The sequence below is a fragment of the Euprymna scolopes genome, chromosome 24, assembly GCF_053919585.1.
Source record: "Euprymna scolopes isolate OS-2025 chromosome 24, ASM5391958v1, whole genome shotgun sequence".
Classification (NCBI taxonomy): domain Eukaryota; kingdom Metazoa; phylum Mollusca; class Cephalopoda; order Sepiida; family Sepiolidae; genus Euprymna; species Euprymna scolopes.
In genome coordinates this window covers 26,973,738-26,988,737 of record NC_136505.1, presented here as the reverse complement: position 1 = coordinate 26,988,737, position 15,000 = coordinate 26,973,738, and positions in this window count along the sequence as shown.

Here is a 15,000-nt window from a genome sequence, read left to right as displayed (position 1 = left end):
TGGTAATCATTCAATGGCACACTAATATGTCACGGCACGGCGGTTAGGCACCACTTGTCTTGAATCTTGACTAGAATCATTGCAATCTCCACAATACCACATTTACTCTAGAGGCTCGTCCTTATTTAAAATACATTTTGCTCCTGGCCAAACACTCTTGTATTCTTGAATGCATTAAGATTTGGAAAAGTTAAAAAAAAAGAAAGAAAATTCCATTTATCTTAAAACCGGTATCACCTCCCCCTTAGAAATCTTTTGCACAACGAAACACTGAAGCTTTTAACGGGTCGCTCGCTTGGAATTCAACGCTAGTGGAAAAGACTCTGTCTATTTTTAAAGATCTAAAGTTGCAAAGAATGGTAACGAGAAAATATTTATTAAGGGCCAATTCCAGAGTTCTTTGCAAACTTGCTTCCTTTTCTTTGGTTGGTTAATTACAAGAACCTAATACGAAATAACTGAACAGAAATAAAATTAAGTTGAATGATTTGGTAATCTGGTAAGCTTTATGTTGTTGGCTTGGGTGTGCAATGATACCTTTTTCTGCCACAATTCGCCTAACCGCCCGAAATGGAATTGCGGAAGAACACAGTCTGTCATGGCCCTTTTATTAAAACATCTTTTATCCTTTTTTTTCGCCTTTTTCTTTTTTTTTATTTGTATCTTTTTGTCAGTTTTTTCTTTTTTTGTCTTCTTTTTTTAAATAATCAGTAATTTTGCCTCTACCCTCTTGCGTCTTATTTATTTTTTCTTCTCCTTTATTTTGCTTATATTTTTATTTATTTATTTTTGTCAGATAATCAGTAATTTATTTATTTATTTTCCCCGGAGTTGATATTATTCTTGTTATTTTTTTTATTTTTCTTAAATTATTTCTTCTCCCTTTTTACGTGATGGGTAAATCTCTTGAGTCGAATTGTCTGAAGTAACGAAATTAGAAAAACAAAATCATGCTGCTGCTTCTGCTGCTGCTTCTGCCGTTGCTGTTGCTGCTGCTGCTGCTGCTGCTGATGATGATGGAGGAGAGGAGTTCTTTTTTGGTGGGGGGGGGATTCTCCACTCTATACCTACCAACTTTGAAGTTTAATTAAAAACCAAATACAAGCACCTTGCAGTACACGTGTTGTTTGCAAAAACGTAGACATTCTTGTTCAATGTAAGACTAATAAGATGGCTTTGAGGCCCGAGAGAAAGTGGAGGCTGTGTCTTTTCTCACCCGAACTATCACGTTAGTAATTCACTGGGCTGCACATAAAGAACACACACACACACACACACACACACACACACACATTAAATGAAAGATGAGGAAGTTATATATAACTTTATTATATCATCAGAACAACAAGAAAAAGTTAAGGGAGAATTTAAGAAAAAACTATTTAGTCCTTGACATTTCGAAGCTAAATGCTTCTCATCAGAAAAGAAGGGCCAGCATAATACAAAATGTCAATTTAAAGTAAATGTGGTATTGTGGAGATTGCAATGATTCTAACCAATACTCAATGTTCTTATTTTAGACCAGTGTAACATAAGTATACTGTGGAATTATGAGAAGAATTTAGCTTCGAAATTCCATCACCTATAAAGGTTTTTTTCTTAAGTTTCCCCTTAACGTTTCCTTACTGTTCTGATGATATAATAAGGTTATATATGACTTTTTTTTTTACATAGATGTCACCACTTATCAAGGTCGATAGGCCACTCAAGGATAAGGGTTAAAAAGTGTAGAGTAGTCAAAAGGACAATATAGTAATCGATAGTAATGGAAGTTCGGTAAATTTGTTAACTTAAGTGGAACGGCTCATCAGAAACTTGTTCGCGTTGGACTTGAAGACAACCATATTATAGAAAGCTGGAAAGCAGGAAAACGGAAGACAATTCCACAGGCGTGCAGTTCTAAGGAAGAAGCTTTGATCATGGAATCTATGTTTAGGTTTAGGTACAGATAAAGAGTGGGGGAAATTATTGATAATGTTTTCAGCTAGTCTAGTGTTTCTTGTGAAAGACTTTTATACCTCATCTTTCATTTAATAATAATAATAATAATAATAATAATAATAATAATATATATATATATATATATATATATATATATATATATATATATATACTAGTGGGGGCGCGCTTTACGCGTAAATATGGTATTTTAATTTGTTCAAATTTCGTATATATTATTATTATTATTATTATTATTATTATTATTATTATTATTATTATTATTATTATTATAGAGTCGTGATTTAAAAAGAAAAAAAAATGTTTAGGTACCATCAACTAGAACCGAAACCGAAACATTCAAATGCGGGGACGTGACATGCATATAAATCGATGAAAAATTAAATGAATGTACAAAATGTTTAACGATTTTTTCAATTTTGATCAATTTTTGACCCCTTAAAAACTATTTTAATCGGTTAAAAACCCATAAAGAACAATCCGTAAAAAATATCCAATCATTTTAGGCCCCTAGTGCCGATCTGCGACTTTTAGTTTCGGCAAAGATAGAATTTGAAAATATGGAGACATGCAAACATACCCACAGACAGCTGTTTATATACACACACACACACACACACACACACACACACACACACACACACACACACACACACACATATATATATATATATATATATATATATATATATATATATATAGTCATCCACATACAGTACTGTCTCGCTGTATTACAGCTCATCAGTGAGGCTAGACAGGCAACTACCTCAAGCCAGGATCGAAACCCGACCGCATGAAAGACAGTCAAGACTTTTAACCATTTCCCCAATCAGCAGCTGCTGTGTGGGCAGTGAATTAACAATGCTTTGACATCGTCCGAATACCTAAGCTCGATTTGTTTACACAAAGAGCATCGCTTAATACGCTAATCGTATATCGTGTATCACTTCCCAATATGCTCAACTCAAGATAAGAAGCATTACTGAGTTTATACTGACCGACCAACTTATACTCCTGAAGAGACATGGAAATGTTGAAAGCTGATCGATCCGCGAGGACTCCTTATAATGTTTATATAATTTTATTCATTTATTCATAAGCTCTACAAACGTATTGAACCCTTTTCAAAACTATTGTTTTTTTTTTTTAGTTCATGTTAACAACATTTTTGGACTTAATGATATATATCTACAATTATATAAATGGAACTTTGCTTGTGTGTGTGAGTTTGTTCTCTATGGAATCGCGAACGGTTTGGCCGATTTTTTGAAAAAATTTGCACGGAGAAATTTTCTGTGTCTGGAAGCGTTCTTACATAGGCATTGTAACGGAATGCATTTGATAAGTTTCGAAAATTGATAATCGAAAAATTCCAATTAAAGAAGAAAGTCCGATTTTGAATAAAGTTAACACATTTATACAACCTAACATCACACGTGCATCTGAGAAGTTTTATCACCGCACAAGCAGACAAGTCCAACGTATAAAATTAATTGGAAATTATTTTATGAGACAGATACCTGACTTTTGCACGTTTTACTTTAATTCAAGTGATTATATAAAAATCTCTCTCTATATAAAAGTGAACGAGTCTGTGTGTGTGCCTGTGTGTGTGCCCATTTCCCCACGCAATAACTCTGTCAATTTTGAAATCTACAGACTCGAAATTTGATATACAGGGTACTGAGATTTGGGAAAATCTTTGTAATCCGTTTGCGGCCAGAAATTTGACTGTTAAGGGGTCAAAGTTCAACGATTTGACCTTTGAGAACTCTAGCAAACTCCTTCGACAATGTTGGGTCTAAACACTTGAAATTTTAGATATAGGTTCCTTGGACATGGGTCTAATTTAATAACTTGATTTGAGCACAAAACAATAAATGTTAAAGGGACATACTAGCGGTCAAAGTTAAAAAAATTGACCGCTTTTTTTTTTTTTTTCTCAACATACACCTCCAAACACCCGGGCAACGCCGGGTTGAAATGCTAGTAATTTCATAAAATTAATAGATAAGACGGGGGTGCGTTCGAAATGAATGTTTCTGTTCAGAGCACAATTGAACTATGATACTCGACGTTTGCATTTTAAACTTTAAGTGAAGCCATTATCTATATTTCTATTTTTTGTGTGTATTGATATTCATATTAAAAACCATTTTATATTTATTTAAAAAGAAAATACAACTTTGTCATCTATGGGCCGTGGAATTGCATTCATGTGCAACGGATCTAGTTGATTTGCATATTATTTTAAACATTCATTTTAATTAATTTCCTATTAGTTTTTCGGTTTTCTTATGGGGGTGATCATCTTTAGTTAACTATTACGTGTAATTATATTCATGCAGATATTCTACATGATTTATACTTGCGTAAAAAGGTTACAGTAAACACAAACCTCTTTGTATATATATTTATGTATGTGTATATATAAATTTGCTTAAAAAGTTTTGTCTACCAAACTCCTGTCAGTTTTTGATCTACAGACATGAAACTTATATATATATATATATATATATATATATATATATATATATATATATATATATATATATATATATAAGGTATTCAAACCCATGCGAAACGGGGTTTAGCCAGGGAAAATCGGTGCAAAAGTGTGAAAATTAAAGAAATAGAATTTGCCTGGTGATGGTCGAACGACGGCATTACGAATATTCATGCGTAACATAATCGCTATTCATTCATGTTTTAATTTTTAGCCTTGCAGCAAACATGTCTTCATAGCTTAGGCATTAATGTCAAAGGAAAAAATAAACCATGCACTAAACGCTTTTGTTTCGATTCTCAGTGGTATCGCACAGATAAATTTTTTTTAACTTTTTAAATCATTACTATATATTAGGTCCAACATAACATCTATATATTAATACGATAGCCCATGTGTTCTTTTGTGTGTCCCGCTTTCCGGCAAATTTCAGTGGTCGAGATTTAAGAACACACACACTATCGTATTAATATATAGATTATACTAAATATGAGTTAATGGATTTGTTGAGTGTTTAATGAGATTTCAGGCATAATCTCCTCCTCGTTTTCGAGTAGGGGGATGATAGTCTGACGTATTTACTCCCGGTGATGACGTCATTATTTTCTGTTAAAAAAGAAGATATATAATATATTTATGATGTACTACATTGACATAAGATGCCATATTCCAAAAATCACTTGGCTGTACTGCTGATTCAAAAAATCAGATAAATGGAACGCTAGAGGCTTATTTGTAACATTCCAAAAATCACGTAAATATATCAAGTAATCCTGAGTTTATATTTTCGTCCTTAATGCCCTCATGGCAGTAATTGCGAAAACTCTTCTTAAGGAGGGGGTGGGATTAAAGCCTTAGACTGATACTACACTTAAAAATTCATGCTGAAGTAATAGTTGCCTAATCCTTAACCGTGTTATGTTTTTATGCATTAATTTCGAAAAGCTGCTGAAACAGTTTATGATTTAAACATTACTTCATTTCAAGTACATTTTTAACAATGGAGTGGGGAATATGAAATCAGTCCCGGAAATGGCTGAAGTCATAACAGTTGGATGGGGGATATTAAGTCAGTCCCGGAAATGACTGAAACGGTTTACGCATTAAATATTATTTTATTTCAGGTATATTTTTAACAGTGGAGTGGAGGATATGAAGTCAGTCCCGGAAATAACAGAAACAGTTTACAATTTAAACATTACTTTATTTTATGTATATTTTAACAGTGTGGTTGGGGATATGAAGCCAGTCCCGGAAATGGTTGAAACAGTTTACGATTTAGACATTACATTATTCTATGTATATTTTTAAAAGTGGGTTGGGAATATAAAATCAGTTCCGAAAATGGCTGAAACAGTTTACCATTTAAACATTACTTTATTTCAGGTATATTTTTAACAGTGGCGTGGCGGACATAAAATCAGTCCTGGGATTGGATAAGATAAGTGCAAATATATACAAGCAGAATACCCAGCGTTGCTCAGGATTTAATGAGATAGGTGGAAAACATATAGTAGCAGAATACCCAGCGTCGTTCGAGATCGAATGAGATCGGTGGAAGATATATACTACCAGAATATGCGGCGTAACCCGGGATTTGATAACATAGGTGGAACATATATACTATAAGAATACCCGGAATTGATTGATGTGTTGGTAATGAAATAATCAGCCCAGAAAATATATCGGTTATTATTTTAGTAAGTGGGGCCGATAATGTGGGTTTAAATTATGGAAAATGATTGTCGAAATTAGTAACATATTCAAGAATTATGAAAAATGATGAAATCCAAGTTAATTTATTGGTGTGTTTGAAATGAAATAATCAGCCCAAACAATAGATCAAACAACTTATTTTAGTAAGGGGGGGGGGGGCGATAATGTTGGTTTACATTATGAAAAATGATTTTAAGGTTAAAAAATAGAATGTTAGAAATTAAGTCAATTGTCCGATTCGTTTAGAAATCCGAATATTAAAATATCAGTTAAAAGAATGGACAATGCAAATTAAAAATATATTGTTAAAAAAATAGATTAATATAAAAAATAGATTAGGTGAGGATTCTTTTGTTTGCCAGAAGTGTCTTTGGACAAACATACGAAAAGCCATGTGAAATTAGTCACGTTTGAAAACACACTTCTGACGTCATAGACAAAGGACATTTCTCCATATAGGATTCTATTGGTTCCGATTTAAGTCAGTCAGCCAGAAAGAGTCAGTCAGAGAGTCAGTTAATCAGCAAAGAGTTGACAGTTGGAGAGGAGAATCCCTTAGAGGCGAAGGGTAGAAGATTAACCATGTAGATACAAGCGGAATTCCTGACGTCATCGACTGGCTGATCTGATGAATAAAGAAGTAATCATTATGTTGTAACTGTTGTCTTGTGTCACATCCTTCATAACGAACGAAAGGTAATTGTGTCTATCATCTTATAATGAATAGTGTGTAACCCTTCGAAGATTATGTATCTCTCCTCCTCTGTGTTAAGAACTGCATCATACGGCACCCAGTCCGTATTTAATATGAAACCTCCAAGAAGTGTCACAGTCGTTGTCATGATGTTATATATATGTCATAATCATTCTAATATTGGTGTTATAAGAACTGTTAATACGAAGTCTCCAAAAGAAATATAAGAACAATTTTAATGTCTCCCTCATTATTGTCATCTGTTCTAAGTCTCCGTAAAATATGAAACCCCTACTATACAACAGAAATTAGTAACATATCCAAGAATTATGAAAACTGATAAAATGTGAGTTAATTGATTGGTATGTTTGTAATGAAATTATCAGCCCAGAAAATATATAGAAATAATTTATTTAGAAACAAGGGGCAATAATGTTGGTTAAAATTATGAAAACTGATAGTCGAAATTAGTACTATATCCAAGAATTATGAAAAATGATGAAATATGAGTAAATTGATTGGTGTGTTTGTAATGAAATAATCAGCCCAGACAATATATCAAAGTTATTATTTTAGTAAGGGGCGGGCGATAACGTTGGTTTAAATTATGAAAAATAGTGGACGAAATTAGTATCATATCCAAGAATTATGAAAAATGATAGAAATATGAGTTAATGGATTAGTGTGTTTGTAATGAAATTATCAGCCCAGGCAATATATCAAAGTTATTATTTTAGTAAGGGGGAGCAATAATGTGGGTTTCACTTATGAAAAATGATTGTCGAAATTAGTAATATATCCAAGAATTATGAAAAATGATGAAATGTGAGTTAATTGATTGGTGTGTTAGTAATGAAATTATCAGTACAGACAATATATAGAAATAATTTCTTTAGTAAGGGGGGGGGGCGATAATGTTGGTTTAAATTATGAAAACTGATTGTCGAAATTAGTACCACATTCAAGAATTATGAAAAATGAGCAAATGTGAATTAATTGATTGTTGTGTTTGTAATGAAATCATCATCCCACACAACACATCAAAGTTATTTTAGTAAGGGTGGGGCGATAATGTTGGTCAAAATTATGAAAAATGATTGTCAAAATTAGTAACATATCTAAGAATTACGAAAAATGGTGAAATGTGAGTAAATTGATTGGTGTATTTGTAATGAAATAATCAGCCCAGACAATATATCTAAGTTTTATTATTTTAGTAAGGATGAGGGGGGGGGCGATACAGTTTTAACAAAAGGGCGAATAATATGATGGTGTCTTCATTCATGCTGGACGCCCACAGAATGCCCAGCAGCAATATATTACATATGAAAGATGCCACTGTGGAGTTTCCACAGGTCATGCTAGTAATAAGAAATACGAAATCTGCAATAATCAAAATATCATATTTTAGCGTATTTTATGACCGGGCAATGCTGGGCGGTATGCTAGTTTAGTGATAATTTTATAAAATCACCATTAGATTCTCTACAGTGCAATTTATATTGAACAAAGTCACTGCACGTGAAGCTTTCTTCTGGTGCAATTGATTTGATTAAAATTTGGTGATTTCGCCGATTTCGATGACAATAAAAGTATTGTTGATCCTCATGTAATCTCCGACGACATATCATTGCACTCATACCTGCTAGAATATATATATATATATATATATATATATATATATATATATGTGTGTGTGTGTGTGTGTGTGTGTGTGTGTGTGTGTGTATAAGCGAGATAAGACACAGATTAAAAATCAGATGAAAATAGATAATACTTGAGGTAATACTTTCAGGGTGATCGAAGCCAAAAAGGAGAAGCTCAATATTAAAGAATAGAGTAATATATAAGTTTAGTGGTTAAATTTAAATTCTGAAAATAAAAATATATATAAATATATATATAACTATCATTCACCACCCAAAAAACTATTTTCAATATTTGTGCTGAAAATCAAAATACGTGTCTATTCACAGCTGAACATTTTGCTACCATATTTCATTTACTCTGATGATATGAGCCATTATTGAAAATCCATGGATTAAAGAAATTAACATAACCCCTTCTATATATTCCTTTTGTCAAACAATAAATTCTTAAACCAAATATATGTCTGTATTTTGATTTTCAGAATTTAAATTTAACCACTATATATACATATATATATATATATATATATATATATATATATATATATGTAATTTGAGTATTTTCCAAAGGTAGGGTAACCAGTGAAATATAACGCGGTTCATACAAGAATGCTCAATACAGAAGTAGAGCAGGTTACATTTGTCTTTACATAAGCAGTAGTTATAAAACGGAATACGTTTTCGAAAATAAGGATTGTTGCCTGATGAGGTCTCTAGTTAGTAAATACTAGTAGACCAGAACATGCTCATGACTGTGTAGCAACAAACTACTGCTTATGTAAAGACAAATATATATATATATATATATATATATATATATATATATATATATATATATATATATATATATATATATATATTCAAGCTTGAGACATTCAAAAGTGGGAACTAATGAACTCAACAAGATTGTGAGATAGTGCTCGATAAAAAGAGCAAAAGTTTATTTATTAAAAGATTAAAAGCTTTTTTTCTTTAGCATTGTCTGAAATGGCTGTGACCAAATATAACTGTTTACCTTTTAATAAATTATATATATATATATATATATATATAAATATACATATATATATTAATAAATTATATATATATATATATATATATGTGTGTGTGTGTGTGTGTGTGGTGTGTGCGCGCGTGTGTTGCTAACTCATTAATGAAACAGCTGTAATGGAAAAATCCAGGAAATAAACGAAGGTTATAAAAAAGAAAACGTGAGTCTTTGAATTTTCAATATATATATATATACATATATATATATATATATATATATGTGTGTGTGTGTGTGTGTGTGTGTGTGTGTGTGTGTGTGTGTGTGTGTGTGTGCGTGTGTATATACATATATATATATAAATATTTATATATAAAATATATAAAATTACATACAAAGAACATACATAAATATTCGTGAATATCAAAATAAATAAAAAGCCGAAAAAGAATAAATCCGTATATATAAGTAGAAGATAAAAAACATAAAAACGAAATGAAAACACCCAAAAAAGTAAGGAAAAGAGTAGATATGAGAGACGGAAATATGTAAAAATGTAAGTAAAAATGAGACAAAAAATGTTTATTGTATATATCGTTATATGTATATTAATAATTATTCCTATACCGACAGACACTAGCGCTTCGTTCTTTTGCAATCATCAGTAGAGGAAAAGATAACTACTTTCGGTCAAAAAATTCAAACCCAGCTACAAAGTCAACTCTGACTCCATTTGCTAGGACATTACCACTAGGCCGGAAAGAATTACCATGAGAATTAAGGGAAATTAAACACCTATAAATGCCGAATGCGGACACAACATGAAGTAGTAAGAGTCTTCAAACAATCAGATGATATGGACGTGCATAACGCTAGTTGATTGCTTTTTTTTTATTTTTTTTATTTTCCGAAGAGTCCTCCAACTGTAAGAATCTTAAAAGGCTTATATATATATATATATATATATATATATATATATATATATATATATATATATATATATATATATTATTGATTTATTTATATTTATTCGCGATTCTGTGGTATTTAATTGTTACGTTCGTCTTAACGCTGAAGGAGTTACCTGTCCTTTGTTTTTATTTATGTCACCCCCTTTATTTGGGACGTATTTTTTGTTATTATTATTATTATTAATTTTATTTTATTTATTTATTTATTTATTTTTTTTACAAGGGTGTCACCACTTATCAAGGCCCAGAGGCCACTCGAGGGTAAGGGTTAATAGGTATACATTAGTCATTGTGATTTTAGCATAGTAAACAGTGGGAATTTTGTAACTTGGATTACTTAGGGGGACGATTCAATTAGAACTTGTTCACACTGGACTTTTTCTTTTTCTTTTTTTTTTTTCATAGGTATCAACTCATTATCAACGCCAAGAGGCCACTCAAGGATAAGGGTTAAAGGGTGTACAGTAGAAATTGGATAATATAATAATCATTAGTAATGAAAATTTGTTAAATTTGATAACTTATATGGAACGGCTCATCAAGAACTTATTTACGTTAGACTTGAAGACAACCATATTGTAGTCAGCCGGAAAGCAGGAAAACGGAAGACAATTCCACAGGCGTGCAGTTCTAATAAAAAAGCTTTGTTCATGGAATCTACGTTTAGGTTTAGGCACAGATAAAGAGTGGGGGGAATTATTGATAGTGTTTACAGCTAGACGAGTGTTTCTTGTGAAAGTTTTGCAAGGGGGGACCATAGATTGAAGCTCAGTTGAACACTTTCCATGAAAATAACGATACATCAGAGACAAACTCGCAACATCTCTTCTGTGAGATAGAGGTTGCAAGGAAGAGAAAAGGACATCTCCTACGAGGCTACGAAGTCTATTTTGAACTCTATCAAGGCAGGACAAGTCCTTTCTAGCAGCTCCTGCCCAGATGTGGCAACAGTATTCCATCCTTGGACGTACCTGGCTCTTATATAGATAGAGAATTGCATCAGCAGTGAGATATCTACTGGATCGATAGAAAGATCCCACCATTTTTCCAGCGGTTTTGGCAACAGATTTGATGTACGTGTTAGTAATGGTCAAGCCCAGAAGCTTGTCAAAACTTGAGGCCTCCTGAAGACGAGAGCCATTCATTTCAATTGATGCCAGATGTGGATCAGAATGTTGATGATGTAAAGAGAGAAGCTTGGTTTTAGATGCATTAAAAGTAACCAGCCACTCCTTTCCCCATTGTACTACATGCTCAAGATCAGAGGAGAGAGAATTGGAGAGAACTTGGTCGTTTACTGTCTTAGATGTGCTACCATGAATGGTAGTGTCGTCAGCATAAATGTCTACAAATGATGTAAGGATGTGATTTGGAAGATCATTAATGTAGATCAGGAAAAGAGTTGGGCACAGGATGGACCCCTGAGGGACACCGGCATTAATACTGTGGGCTTCTGATTTTTGCCCCTCAACTACTACTCTTATGAACCTATCAGAAAGAAATGATTTAATAATTGAGAAGACATTTCCAGCTATACCATAGCTAGAGATCTTATGAAGTAAACCTTTATGCCATACCCTATCAAAGGCCTTAGATATGTCAAGAGCAATTGCCCTAGAAAGGTTGCCTCCGTCGAGAGATTTGCTAATCCTATGAGATATAACTGTAAGCACATCTGCTGTAGATCTAGCAGAACGGAAACCATATTGAGTGTAACTAAGAAGGTTATTTTTGCTGAGATGGTTGATTACTTCTGTATTTAACACAGATTCCAGCAACTTACTCATGACGCACAGGAGACTTATTAGCCTGTACTGAGAGGGGGATGAGCGATCACCTGAATTCTTAAATACAGGGCATACAGATGAAATTTTCCAGGGAGATGGGAAACTATTCTCCTTAAGACAACGTTTAAATAGTTTTGTAAGTATAGGCGCTAGTTCAGGTTGAAGTTTTTTGAGTACTATAATTGGAATACCGTCCGGGCCAGTTGCTTTACTGGAATCAAGGTTTTTGATTAGCTTGGCAACATCACGTACAGATATACGTATATCACATAGTGTGTTTTCAGATACAGGAGGAAATATTGGGGGTTGGCGGCCTTGATCGCAAAAGATACAATTAGCTGCAAAGTTCTTGACAAAGAGTTTGGCTTTGTCTGATGCTGACGAGATTACCTCAGGTCCATTGATGATAGTTGGAATGGAGCGCACACTTCTGTTCAGAATTCTGTTTGCTATTTGCCAAAACTGGTGGGAACCAAGCCGCTGCTCAGCTACTTTGGACTTAACAGATTGAGCATACAACCATCTTGCGCTCTTTATTACTTTCTTACAATGGTTGCTGGCAGTCCTGAAAGCGGCTTTAGTTTCCATACATCTATTACGTTGGAAACAGTGGAAAAAGTGATTTCTGTGCGCAATGGCAGCAGCACATTCTGGAGAGAACCATGGCTGGCTGTTAGGTTTTTGCTGAAACTTTTTCGAGGGTATGAAACGATCAATACCTACAATTAGCCATTCCGTCAGGTCTAATACTATACATCCTTTTTAAATATGGAATGCAGAGGTAGATCAATTATAAATGTACGGAAGCTATCCCAGTCAGCCTTAGTGTATCGATATACTGTACGATGGAGAGGTACGTCTGGGGACTTATTACATTTCATTTTTATCTTAATTGATACAACAGAGTGGGCGGAAGATCCAAGAGGCGACAGAACAGAAACTGAACATAGTTCAGGGCAAGTTGTGAGAAAAAGGTCTAGTAGGCTCGCATACTGGCCGTCATTGTCGGGCACACGGGTGGGTTCCTGAACAATCTGAGTGAGGTCATAGGCAATGGAGAAATCATGACAGAGCCTCCCCTCATCATCGGTCTTGTTTGAGTGGGTCAACCATTCGACGTTGTGAACATTGAAGTCTCCACATACGTGAATGTTAGCTGAAGGGTAAGCAGATAGGACTTGGTCAATTTTCTCAGATATGCTTTTAAATATAGTAACTCCGCTGTTGTGGGGGGCGATAGAGTGTAAATAAAAATGCCGTAGTGTGAGCTAAAGCAACCCGGAAGCACATATAGGGTAAGTTAGGATCTTCCCTGGAGATGTCCCTACCACATGGAAAGCTATCTTTAATATAGGCACATATTCCATGCCCATGGCGATCTTGGGGGTCAGATTTAGAGGTTAAGTTAGAATATCCTTTAATTGCGAACTCTTCTAGGGAAATAACCTGTCCAATGCCAGTTTCACTTAAAAATAAAAGGTTTAGTTTAGTCTCCTGTAATTGGGTTTCAACCTCTGGAAGGTTAGAACGTAGACCCCTGATGTTGGAGAAGGAGACATGGTAGTAGGGGTCTACGTTGGAAGTTGGAGAACCGGGTTTAATCGTGTATTTTTTCTTGAAACTTGTCATGATGAAATTTTGAAATTTGTGGACTAGGTCGTCAGATTTACTTAGAGCAGGACAGAGAGGGGAAATTAAGAGAGAAAAAGAAACGAAGAATTTTTTTTTTTATTTGTAGCTAATGATAAGGTAACGCCGTAACAATTACCCACTAGTATGGCATCGAGAGGCCCCACCAGAAGCTACTGCATGGTCCAGAATCCATTCACCAAATGGCAATACAGCAGCCCCAGTACTTTGCACCTGCTGATAGGACAGCCTCCTTAGTGGTTAATCCAAGGTTCGGGTCCCTGACTATCAGGCGGATAACGTCATCCCAGACAAAACGTTTACCTCCAGCACCCTTTTTTATTTATTAAATGTTTGAATATTTTGTTCAAATATTTATTAAATAACCCCCTCCAAGCATGCACTAATAAAACAAATAAATTAATCAACACTGGGTCTTACATTTAAAGACAATAAAAATCGTGCATGCAATTTGATGAGGTATCGTGGCTTTGGTGGTAAGATATCAAGCTGCCAATCGAACTATCATGAGTTCGATTCCTGTCAAAAGTTTAACCAGAAACACGTCCGTAAATTTTAAAAAATGAATATTTGAATAAAAAAATCAAATGTTTAATGAGTAAAATTTTTATATATTTATATATATATATAATATATATATATATATATATGTGTGTGTGTGTGTGTGTGCGTATAGGGTGCTCCAAAAGAAGCTGATGGTTAAAAAAATTAATAATTTTCTTAGTTTTTTATATTTTTCTTTACTCTTCAGATCATATAGAGTAATCTTTCCTCGGTCGTTATGAGTCGTTACACTATCGAGGAGTGGATATTTATTGTAGAGTCGTATTTTCAGTCAATATCAGAAACTCAAAAAGAATTTCGACGAAACTTCAACACAAGAAATTCCCCTACTCCCAAATCAATAAAACCATCCACATCAAATTGCCTTAAAAACAATATAGAGGAGGAAATTAGGGCCATAAGCCCTGAAACATTAAGTGATGTGCTGGACAATGCACTGCAGAGAGCACAAGAAATATATTTTACTATGTCTCAAAAAATCACAGAGAGGCTCATCTACCTACATATGAAAATTGG